Consider the following 13,216-nt stretch of genomic DNA (forward strand, 5'->3'; position numbering starts at 1 on the left):
AAAGTAGTTAAATATTCCTAAGTCATATCTGAACATCTGCTTCTGGTTTAGTGCTTTGATTGAAATTATTTTAAATGTGCTTCTACCTGAAAATGATTTCTTTTAAAAGGTGAAGTCTGGTGGTGATTTTCTCACTAAGAATGACAGCACTTCATCAGTAGAGCATCCCTGGCTCTCAGGAAATCCACCATCTGCTTACTTCTCCACTTTTTTAAGGAATAGAAAATCTGAAAACTAAACAGTAACAGGGAGGGAGAAAAAAAAAAAAAAAAAAGCAAAACCTGTAAGTGAACAGTCCTAATGGATTTCACATGCAATGTGTTTCTCTGCATAGTTCACCAATTTTCACAGCAACTCATTCTTCTAAGCTGGTAACCCTGGGTTATCTGCTAAAGTTTTTCACCCAGAGCTGAAACCTGTTTTGATGAATGCTGAAAAATTAAGTTTAAAAAAAAAAAAAAAAAAAAAAAAAAAAAAAAAAAAAAAAAATGAATGAAGTCTGCCACCCTGGGCTAACTCGTTTGTAACTCAGAAGTTGTGATTAATAAAGATTTTGGGTAAAGGGAGGCAAATGAAGGGAACATGGACACAGCTCCCAAATCTATGTTTGTTCACAAGGATAAAATTGAAAGACATCTCTAAGACTATGAAATCCAAACTTTACTACAGGCAATGATACAATTACTTGTGTAAGTGATATAAACATATCAATGTCCATCTAAAAGCAAGCTATGATTTCATTCTTACTACTTCTTATTCCAACTCCTCACTCCTTTGCATGCTTTTAACCTCTAATCTTCTTTTAATTTCCAAATCTATTCATTTGTGAACTCTCTAGTCAGCATTCAACAGCATCCTCCAGCTGAAAACATTTTTTCTACATCCTGACTGTCCTTCTCTCACTTCCAAGAGTGCAGAAAGAGGTTCTGTTCCCCCAAGGTTTTTGTTTCTTAGATTATAAGGAGAAGCAACTCGTTTCCACGCATACAACAGGTTTTCATCTTTCACTTATCCTACTAATGCCCTGTCTCTGCACCTGTTCAGTTTGAATTCAAGTTCACTGCACGCTGGTGATCACAGGGAGCCACGGGTCCTGCAGATATCTCATGTGGAGGTAGTTGCTCTTTCCATATCTTTCCTTAACACACCAGGTCTAAGTTCTTCATATGCACCTTGGCCAAGGTCAGTGATGTCCCTGGCATGACTCACATCACAGGTTTGTACATTTAAGTGAGTACACACCATGAATCTGCATGTGAAAACTCGCATGCTCACCCCACCCCAGTGGTTCCAGAATAGATGAGCTCCAGTTTCTATTTCTTATTCTGCAGGAACACAACCTATGTCTCTTATGCTTCTCTTCACACTGGTTGGGGCTATCCTGCTGAGAAGCTGGTTGCACATCTTTCACCTGCCAAAGTCTGTGACTTCACACTTGCTGTGATAAAAAAGAAAATTAATCCTAAATGCGCGCAAAAATCCTCTACCACGGAAGATGTACCTGAAACCTCTGAATAAGAAGAGGTGGATGTCACTGCACATCTCTTCTGTAAATAGTTCCTTCTAGTTCCCAGTCTAACCAAATTAGATAAAGTATGTTAAAAATAAGGATGTGAAATTGAGGGAAGAAAGAAAATCAAGCTGCTATTCAGTCAAAATCCTCTAATCTCTAATAAACTGGGTATTATAGCAAAATTAAAAAGGAAACATATGATGGCAATATTAAGACCAAAGGCCATTAGTAAAGAGTGTCATTGCCAAAGCTCACATTCAGTGATATCTCTGTGCTAATGGACATAACATTCATTAGCACACCCAGGCTCATTCTGCCTCCTCTTAGCAATACACTATTTGCTTTATGCCTCTGCAAGTTGTCTTTCCTTTCCCGTTTTCTCCATCACTAAACTGAAAGCTATTTGACAGTTTCTGGCATCTCTATTAAATTGTGGGAAATGTGGAAATTATTAACTTTTGAACCACAAAACTGAAAACACCCTCGCACGTTCTGAAGCTGAAACAGGTCGTGAATGAGGAAGCCTCTTCTGATAGGGCTCACAGGGACAGCAGGAGGGCACGGGAAGAGAGGAAGGCTGACCCCATTGGCTGAGATTTGCGTTTTGCTGTTGTCATTAGAGATCAAAAGACTGCAATTACCTTTCTGATTGCTCCTTCTCTAGTAAACAACCTCGAAGTGAGTTCATTAAATATTAAAAGACCCTGATATCTATTAATGTTATCGGACACATGAAATATGCCTGATGGATTTATTCTGCTGTAAAGGAACCATATCCCAGTGTCCCTCCTGGGACCATGCTCCAGCTGTTTAAACTATAATTCCATCACTAGGAGGAATGGTTGAGGCTGACCTCCATGAAATGTACTCATTGTTGCTCAGCCTGTGAATTGTAAATGAAACCTTTTGTAATAATGTTAAAATATGCATGCAGAGGAATTAAAGCATTGGAGGTCAGCAGCAGAGCCTCGCAGTGGGGTCGCTGTTGGCTCAGAGCAGCTGGTGGCTGCACTCCAACAAAAATGATACCCAGAGGTTGTTTAGGGGGCTGTGTGCATGACTGGGCTTGACAGATCTATTGCTGCATCTCAGTGAATCTCAATCTGGTTTTGATTGTCTTCTGCTTCAGTGTTGGTTGCTTTGAGCACCTTGCTCTTTTTGGAGGAGCCAAGTTTCTGGTTACCTTCTCCCCGGTTCAGCGCCAGAGCTCTTTATTGCCCTGTATGGGATCATTAAAACGTTATACCACATTTTAAGCCTCAGCTTTCCACATATTGATTTTGTGCCTGCTTTCTAGTTATTTATGACATGAACACTATCCACATGTCCATGAGAGAAGGAGCATATGCATAAATTCCAACTAATAAAAACAATGGAGCATGGGACAGCCCTTCAGTCTAGAGTCTGAGGAAGGAAAAACTAGCCAATGCCAGGATGAACCTTGCAACTCTCTGAAGGGGTTAAAAAGTACCTTTGCTGAACCTGGAGCAATGACCAGGAGGTCCCTATGCTGGTTTCGTGCCTTCAGGAAGGCACATGTAATTCTATGCAGTGAGACCCTTGCACTACTCCTGGTATTCAGCTTTCATGACAGTTTGGGGTTTTTTCTATGCTTTACATGCTGTGAATCCTCAAATGCCTGAAGTGTTTTAAAAGCTTTACAAAAATTAAGTGCTCCAAAAAAATCTCTGATAAGGTTTAATACAGAAAGATAAGTGGCAGCTCCTCTGCTGTGCTTACCAGCAGTCAGTCAATGCCACATCTTCGGTGTCAGCAGGCATTTGAATTTCTTATCCTAAAAGTGGGGCAAAGGCTTCACCTTGGTATTGCCTATGCAAGGGTTTCACCAGTTTAGCACCTTTGTTGTCACGTTCTTCAAAATCCTCATGTCACCTCAGATATCCAAGTGAAATAACTGGGTCTGCAAGTTTTGAGTAATGATTATCTACAATCAGTACTAGGGATTAAGTATGGGAGAGAGGCCTTGAAAGATTAACCCCTGATCTTTTCTTTTTGGAGATCTAAATTTAAATTATGAAAATGAATATTCCAGTCTCATCTGAGTCATAATTTCCCAGAAAAAAAATCTTTATAGTATCTGGCTCAACATGATATTTCCACTAAGATGAACTGGAGACATTGCTGTCCCAGACCGGTTACTGTCGAAGGATTAGAAGAAGCAGTTTAGAATAACACCAGCTGGTTTCTATTTTAACTCCACACCTGTCCATATACCATAGGAAGAAAAGAAGAAAAGGGAAAGGAAATGAAAAAAGGAAGAAGGAAGTAAGAAAAAAAAAAAGAAAATAAAAAGGGAAATAAAAAGAATAAAAAAGAAAAAGAAAAAGAAAAAGAAAAAGAAAAAGAAAAAGAAAAAGAAAAAGAAAAAGAAAAAGAAAAAGAAAAAGAAAAAGAAAAAGAAAAAGACTACTCCACTGTCTGAATAGACCTTACAGATTTCTTTAAATTACTCAAAACTTTCATTGACTCTAGGTAATTGACTCATCTGACAGAAATAGAGGAGGGTTTTGTTGTATTATTCATACAAGAAAAATCAGAGAATTTTGTCAGGTCTTAAGCAGGCATTGACCAAAACAGGTATAGAACGAAAAAATAACCAACCAGCTTATCTTTAAAGCACTGGCTTTGTTCTTCATAAAGATAACACTACTGTACAATATTCCTGTCATAGTTTTGAGATTGGCTTCCAAAGGTTGTGCATTTAAAGTGTTGAGAAGACACATGCAGATTATTCACGGCAATGTAGAGGAGCCTGCTCAGACAGTGCATGTTGAGATTTCTTTTGATTTTGGTTACACTGGCTCATCTCCGAAGCTCTTTGTACTGAAGACAGCGTGTCTGTGCCCATTGTGCATTTTCCAGCACCCACCGCCTGTGAGCAATGCCATGAGCAGCCTATACAGGTGTGGGCAACACGGGACAGCACCAGGTGACAGCACACTAACACCTCCTGGGTCTGTCACTGACTTCGGCCAGAAAGGAAGAGAAACACTGCAGGGCTCTGCATCTTTGCCGGCTTTAGACTAAAAGAAACAATACGGGAGGGAGGAGGGGCGGGGGGGATGGATTTTCTTTTTGATTTTTTGTTTAAGCAAACATCTGAAAAGGGAAGCTTTAAAAAAGAGAAAGGTATTCTTGATAGTTATTAGCCCTCTGCCTAGCTTTACCCTTTCCCAGATGTTTTTTTCCCTGGGGAATTCTAGCAGACAGACCACGGATCATCACAGCTGGCATCTGAACAGCGCTGTGAAGTTAATAATGATTCACAACCACTGCTCCCAATCTCGCCGGCATTTGCCTCCGTTAGGACGGAGCACAAATGTGCTTGCAATTAGAAAGGAAGGAAGAATGTAACAGAAATGCTGTTTCTTTTTAAACAAGTAAGTGTAATTTTTCATGTAGACTTGGGACTGTGCCCGCGAGTAATTTGCTTGTGTCAAGTGGAACATGAAAACCACGCACCCAGTCCTGCAAATGATTACTCACAAGCACGGCCTCTGCTAGCACAAACGCTGGCACCCGAGCCAGGAGCGCTCTGGTGTGGGTAAGGATTACTCGTATGAGGAAGGGCTTTCGGGATTGGCCCCAAGAGAGGCATGCGAATACTCCTTCATGGGACATAAGCTTCAGGGAACTCAAAATAGGTTAATTCCATGCCTGATTCATTCCATGGACCATTTAACGAGAGCCTCTGGAATTGTGCAGTCAGTAATGAACTGCCAAGAAGCAAAAGTAATCACTGCTGCAATTATTAAAATTTACACTTGGATTCTGTTACCTTTGCAGCAAGTACGGGTCTTGAGTTAAGTGGTCCAGAAATTCAAGGACTTCCCACAAAGAGCAGTCCTTTCAAACCCACAATTCTTTTACATGCTTATTGCCCAAATTGTTGCATAAAAGCGCTGTTAGGCTAGTTTGTTCTCTTTCATTTTTTTACGGGGTCTTTGCACACTGGAGATGCATGAAAAGGCTGTTTATCAGTAGTAATTACGGGCTAATAGGTTATGTAGAGGCTTCTTTTTTGTTTTAAGCATAGTGGGTCTGGGCATTCCTCTTGATCTGAAAAGAACTTCACGTTTTCCCTTAGGGAAATACAATGCGCTGCTCTATAACCTTTGTTTTCTTACACTGTGCCTGAGCCATGCAAAGTGTGGGCACATCCTTTTTGGGTAGCCTTGTATTTCCGTTGCAAATCATGAAAACTTAAAGCAGCTTCGGCCTGTAAAGTGCCGAGCTTCCTGGCCCTGATCCAGGAAAGCACTTGAGTACAGGCTTAACTTTGCACATGCATCTCATTGGAGTTGATGAGACTACTCATTAGACGCTTTCAGATAAGCTGAGTCTGATGGGCTTCACACCAGGATACTTAAAAATCTAGAAGAAAAAAGATAAGCTCTGCTTGTAGCTTTAGAAACAGGGATATTGTCAAAATAGCAGCAAATGGGGGTAGCTGCTGCCTGTTGTTATGTGTAAACCATCATCTCAACTTCAGCTCTTACAAAACACTAGATCCATCTTACAAAATGATTTGTTTTTCAGACTACAGAAAAAAGAGAAGTGCAGGAAAGTGTCGGTGTGGCTATGTCAGGAACACCTGATTTGCAGGGGTTCTGCGGGAAATGCTCTGGGGATGGCACTGGCTTACAAACAATGTGAGTCAACGATGTTCAACTACTGCAGAAAAAGCAAACGTATCTTACTGAATCCTGCAAATAAGAGTATGTGTATGGGGAGACAGCTGAAGTGGTCTGTCCATTCCCCTTGCTAGAGCAGTGTGGCTGATTTTAGGCATCTTGGTGTAGGAGTTAGAAGAAAATTATAAAATCATAGGAAAAAAAAAACAACAACAACTTGGGAGTAAAGGCTGAAAGGATTTGTTATTTCTGCTGGGGGTAGTTTGAGGGAAATTCTGGTACTCACATGTAGACAGAGACAGGACAAGAGTTGGAATAATGACACTGAAAATTCAGATTAGATATTAGGAAAATTTTTCTAGTGCTAGAACTAACAGAGGAGTCTGAGGAGACTGTGGTGCAGATTTTGGGGTGTAAAACATCTGTCAGGGATGCTCTAGGTTGAGCTGCTCCTGCCTTGGGACTGTGTGAGTGACAGACCAAATTCTGAGGTCCTTTCCATCCACTCCAGTTGCTTTGGCACTGTGTATTTCCGGCTCTGTGCACTGGCACGACAAAGTGTCTCACCTACTGTGTCTGTATCTTACTCTCTGGGTGGCACACATGCAGCCTTTTACAGGGCTGAGGCCCCAGACAAAGTGCTCAAATATGAATCCTATAGAAAAATATCTCTTTTTACCTTTTTGAGTCAAGTATGTGTTGAGACTTTGCTATAGTGGAGGATTAGGGGCAGGTTATTAAGAGTTCAAATGTACCTAAAGGTGGTACTACTACACATGCAGTTTGAATTGAATGTATTTCAATTTCTCTTAAGAGCAGGGAGAAGAATATAGATGTGTAGAGCTATATCTGCTTTGAAATATGCTCTCTTTAGCCTGTTTGACTGTTGGGAGACTCATTCATAAGTGCATTTTTAAGGGGGTGAGCTGCCTGCAGAAAGGGAACATACCAGTGGAATTATGAAGCAGTAAATAATGGCAAAAAAACCAGCAAGGCTGATTCAGAACTTCAGAATTTGGGGTTGGACCTGCAATCTCCTGAGTTTTTATGGCAAAGATAGAGGAAAGTGTGGAGAATACATCAGAGAATTCCTTGCCTCTCTGAGGTGCTCTAAGACATGACTGATCCTCTGTGAGGAATTCAAAATTACAGTTTTTCCCACCACTATTAGTTCAGATGGCAGCAGCAACTTTGTTATCCAGCCACAGCTCAATGGATTAAGTACAGCACGTATGTACAGTTGATAAAAAATTAATAATTTTTGTTTAAAACTTCTATAATTGCACACTTTTAATAGTAAAGATTTGTAATGAAACATTTGGAAAAAGAGAGAGTGGAATTTGTGTTGTTTCAGTTACACATTAGACAAAATATGACCATATCAACAAGTAAGGGAAGTTGATAAGCAAAATGTTGAAAATATCCCCCAATACAAAAATCTAATGGTTTTGGTATTTCTAACCCCATGAGCATATTGTTCATAATAATTCTGTTTAAAACAATTTGCATGACGTGTGTATATGTGTATGTATATAAATAAATAAATAAATAAATAAATACTCTCAAAGTAGATATTACCATGAGAGAATTCAGCTTTGATTTTCAAACATTCTGATTGAAAGGCATACTTTGAGAAAACAAAGTTCATTTCACACAATAGTGCACTTCTGGTTCAGTAGTAAGGTTCAGTTCAGAAAAATGAGTAGCTGCTGCTACCTGACCCCTGTCTGCCTGCTAAGGAATTCCTAGGGCTCTGACCACTACTTTCTGGTCTGCCTACAGGATGAGAATAATATAAAGCATAACATGTAGCCAATGCATTATTCCATTGTCTAAAAATTATGCTGGCGTGTTGTTTTTGTTTTGCCAGATTTTCAGACTGCACATCCTTAGGAGAGGAGTACTGGTCTGTCCCCCCGGGTGGTTTTCTTAGGGTCTACTGATTGCATTGGATTTTTGTAGAGGAGGCATTGTTTTGCTCAGAATAGATGAAAATAGATGAAAAACTAAGCACAACTGAACCAAGCTGTAGAGGGTTGTGGATCTGAACCCATGTTTCTTCACAGGCCCATTTAGTGTTGATTGTTCCAAGGGTAACAGATTGCCACATGGGTCAAAATGGTTTTCCCCAGATATGTGGAAATATGGACAGGCAGACATGAGTTAATTTAATCATTTTACTCATTTACGGCTGCCTACTATTAAACCACACAGTGCTGGTTGTTTCCTTGCTCCTTTTTCTCCCTTCCAGGCTGTCCTCAGCTTTATGAGAATTCCCATCTCCCCACACAACCCCACTGTAAAATCTGCCTCTTTACTCTTCTGGGGAACTTTCCTCGGGATCATTAGCAATCCCCCACCTCTGAATTGTGAAGAAGGCTTGGAAGCCAAAAAATCCCTTTGGCATGAATCTGTGCTGGGCCCCTGCCATGAGCTGAACTGCAACAGTTTGGCATAACCTCCTTCTTTACACAGCTGGGTCCTAGGCTAGCTTTGAGCAAGGAAAAAAAAGTTGGAAAACCTTTCCCATTCTCTAAAGAAAATATGATAAAGACTGCAGTATCCATGGCTTTATAAAACTTGAGCTGATTTTTTGGTTAGTTGTTGTCTGGGTTTCCTTCTGAGGAGAGTAAACTTTTAAAATCTTAAGAGAAAACACAACCTTTTGATATCTATAAGCATGAGGGCCTTAGATGAAAAGATGGCCAAAGATTCGAGGGGAAGCTGAAACAGACTCTGTGTGAAGAGCATAAGAGCTTCCCTCTTTGCAAAGGTAGGAAGAGATCAATAATTTTCAGGTGCTTTAGTTAATGCCATATACCTAGCTAGATGATTTTTGTTGTCACTTTTTTTTTTTTTTTTTTTTAATTTGTATCTATACCTACTCTATTTTGTACATTCAACGTGTCTATTGACTGCAGACACAGAACAAGTTGCTTATTGCTGACACAAATCCTTATTTATTGGCTGGGCTTTGTCATGAGAATGCTCTGCAGTACCTTGCCTACGAAAGCAAATTGTTGGGGGAATTCTGAAAGACTGTTTTGTTCCTAGTTTTCTGTTATAAGACAGATCAAAACACATTGTGACTTTCTCTTGACTGACATAGGAAATGCAATATATTTATTACAAAATTTTAATGTAAAAAGATTGTTCTTTTCCCTGTTAGAACCTGGGTTCTTGCTTGCTTATTTGGATCAACGTATTCTTCTTTTAAAAGGTTTATTGTGGAGACTGTGTTCTGTATATGCAATAGGTTGCAACAGATGTGCATCTTCAGAACATATTTCAGGCAGTGCTTTATTGTTACTATTGCAAGAAGTCTATATGTTAAACAGACAGAAATTACTTCTATTGTGTATTGCTAACATGCAGCAGAAAACATACAGGCATTATGACTCCATTTATTGTTTACCTACTGAAGCTGCCTCCTAACACCTCTATAAACGATTACAGCCAAATACTGGATATGAGGCTGTGCTTGAAAAACTAAGAGCATTTTTGTCAATGGGGTTTGTGTCTGCAAGTAAGATGACCTAAGGGCCAAGTCCAGCTGGGCTGTTGCTGTGCAGGACACAGACTGGTCTTTATGTTCCTAATCTGCTAACTCAGGGCCCAGGGATATTTGATTTGGGATTTCTGGTGTAGTATTACCTGGTACAAGTGGCACTAAAGAACTAATCATTAAGTTACATGACATGAAATTTCCTATTATGAATATGAAGAACCTGAAGCATTGCATTTGACTGGGCAAAAAATGTTTTTTTCACCCTGATTCCAAGAAAGACTCTACATATAAAATTCAGTTCATTCCCTTTTTTCTGGAGAATACGTTGAAAGTGTAACATATTTTGATTCTTTACATTATGTGTCACAGAAAATTATTTTAATAATTCCTTCCTTAGAAAATATTCTTGGAAATAAACGTCTTTCTGTGAAATTGATGTTATTGTAGCCCTACAGCTTGCACTTTGTATAAACATTCAGAAGCTTTACTAGCCATGACATGAACTTGGGAAGATGAAATAATACACCATAGCTTCTAATTGCTTCAGACAAATTAATTTCTGGATCTTAACACTGAAATATTTGAAATTGAGGCTGCCAGTTCCAAGAGGAATCAATCAATAAAGAAACAAAAAATAATTGTGAAAGTGAAAAATTAAATCTAAATCTCAAATTAAAATTACTGTGTGTTCTCAGATTTTCTAACAGTTTACAAGGAAAAATATTTTCTAAAGCAATTTATAAACAATATGAATAATGAATCAATTTGAGATTTTTTTGATTGACAAATATTTAATGATCACAAGTGGTAGTGCTGTGAAAATTGTATTTTTCTTATATCTCTATATAATTTGGTTGCCCTACAAGCTGTCCCTTCCTCTTGCCCCTCCCTGCTGGTTTTAATGAATCTGAATTCTGCATTGGTATAATGTTGTTGTTTGAGTTTTGCCCTTGACAGCAAGGTTGTCACTGACCAGCAGGTGAAAATCTGGTCATTAACAAACAAACATGTGAGATTTATAATCATAGCAAAGATATCATCTTAACTTTGTATAAAATAATTTGAGAGATGTTGCCCTCTTAAAAATTCTTCCAAGAAAGCTGGTAATATTTGTATCTCTGTAATATTTGGATCTCTACATGAAACTCCCGAGAGTTAATATTTCTAGTCATTCTTAAAGCTTCACTCAAAGTCGCTGTCTGTGCATTCATTCCTAAATTAATTAATCTCAAAATTACAGCAAATGTCTGATTTCACATTTACCATATCCAATTACTGCCTAGGTCAACACCGAATCAGACTCAGCTAGCTCATTCTCAGGCTCTTAATGACTTGCCCTGGATCCAGTTTTGAGCTAAAATAAAAAAGGAGCCCCAAACTCGGGGTGCTGCCAATTCTGATGGAAGAATCAAGTCAAATCCTTAAGGGGACTTCAAAGGAGGAGACCTGGGACTCCCAAGAAGCGAAGAGCTGCAGACATCAGCAGTGCGTTTTACCATCAGGGAGGAGCTGTTGCGAGCGATGTCACACAAGCGACAAAGGAAGCCTTTGCTCATGAGGGCACATCATCACACAAAGGATGGGGATGGGTAAGGGATTCTGTCCTGGAGACTGATTTCTTAGGGAGAATTGGTCATAACACACACACCTAATTTAGTTGGCAATACTAAGGAAGGCTTCCCCCCGCAGAAATTCAAGCTGCCGAGGAGTGACGGTCCCGCCGGGCTGCAGCCCCCCGGCCGCAGAGCGACGCCGCGCAGGGAGCCGCGGCGGCAGCTGCGCTCCCGAAGCGCTGCCTCGGCGGACGTGCCTCGGGTTTGCCCACCGCAGTGCCGCTGAGCCCTTTGGCTTCACCCCGGCTCGGCAAGACCAAGCCCCTCGCTGAGCGGCGGGCTGGCAGGGAAAGTCATCCCTTTTTTCCCCGAGTGACAAATGAGCTTGTCTCCCTGGGCGCCACGTGAGAAGACAGTAGTAGCTGTGCTTGAGACCAGGCGAAGGCACAACCAACAACCATTCATGATTTTCCATTTTTTGTCACATTAATTTGGGGGGGGGGTGGGGCGGGGGGGGGGAGGGGAAGCGGGGCAGAGAAAAGGCTTTGAATCCAGACAGACATGTGTGTTTTAAATTATGTTTTGTGAATTGAAGCAAGGCAGATGCTTCCAACGAGCACACATTTTGCTACTGTTTGCAAAGCAGACACACACTGGCACATGGTTGTAGGACATGAATTATACTTCTGTGCTTCTGATTTGTAACCACACCTGTATACCCTTAGAAATGCTAATAGAAAAAATACGAATTTAGGCACAAAGGAGAATCTAATAAGAGGAACATTTGAATGGGTAAGGAAATGTCTATTCCTCCCCATACCCACCCCCTGCCCCCCCCCCCTCCCCCCCCCCCCCCCCCCCCCAGTCATTAGGACTGGAGGAACATGCTTCTGGTAATTAGGTAAGATTGATTTAGAGGCTGAACACCACCCACAATTTGTGTAGTCTGGGGTCAGGCAGGCAGCTGCAGAAACCGCTCAGCTAATTATGAGAATTCACTGTTCGTTAATAGAATCTCTCTCCACAAACAGCAGCTGTGTGTTTGCTCACGCAGATTATTAATTCTGGCCTTGCCTCAGCTGCAAGTTTCTGCTGCGTCGAAAGGAATCCTCTGATAGAAGTGTCAGTTATCACCCAAGCGATGCCAGGGGAGAAAGGAAAAACAGAAAGAAAGGAGAATATCTTCTAATCACAGGTGGATAAAGATTTTTTTGCAGATACTTTCCTTTTCTGCCTCTTACTCCCAAACAATTAAATGCCAGTTTTGGAACTCATTAATCTGTAGGCAACCTGGCGAGATCTAATTTATACCTGTCAGGAGCAATGGGCAGCAGCTAATAGGAAAATAATTGCAATGTAAGTCTACTTTCTCACTTGATAGTATGCTTGCTTTTAATGACAAATCTTTGATATGGTGTATCAGAACATTATAAAATTTTATATACATTATATATAATATTATATATTGTCTGCATCAGTTCTACAGTTATGTATACCCTCCTAGTTGTGCCATTAAAAAAAAAAAAAAAAAAGCATATTTGCATTTTTTTGCAAAAATTGAACAGAAGCAACCTAAAGATTTGGCATACTATCATGCACAGATATAAACTTCTGCTTCATACAAATTGAGAAAATAACATCAGTTTTGTAGGTAAGATGTCCTATCTTGCTACATAGCTAGATGTAAAGTATGCATATAAATTATTTGTTGAAAAATCAAGACCCAAATAAATCTTGGCTTGGTCAAAGTAAAAGCTGAAATTCATACTAATGTTAATAAGCAGAAAAGATTCCTAAGCTCTTACATTTGATAACCACATAGATTATTAGGGCTTTAGGGAGAGCTGAGTTTCCTCTCTGTATTGTATCACTTTCACAGGACAAACTATCTGGTATTCAGGTATCTCATCCTGCAAAATACAGAAATTTTCCCAGGAATGTTGACATATCTGTGAACAGAAGGTTCCTGTTGTGAAAGATAAAACAT

The sequence above is a fragment of the Hirundo rustica genome, chromosome 1 (assembly GCF_015227805.2).
Source record: "Hirundo rustica isolate bHirRus1 chromosome 1, bHirRus1.pri.v3, whole genome shotgun sequence".
NCBI classification, from domain to species: Eukaryota; Metazoa; Chordata; class Aves; order Passeriformes; family Hirundinidae; genus Hirundo; species Hirundo rustica.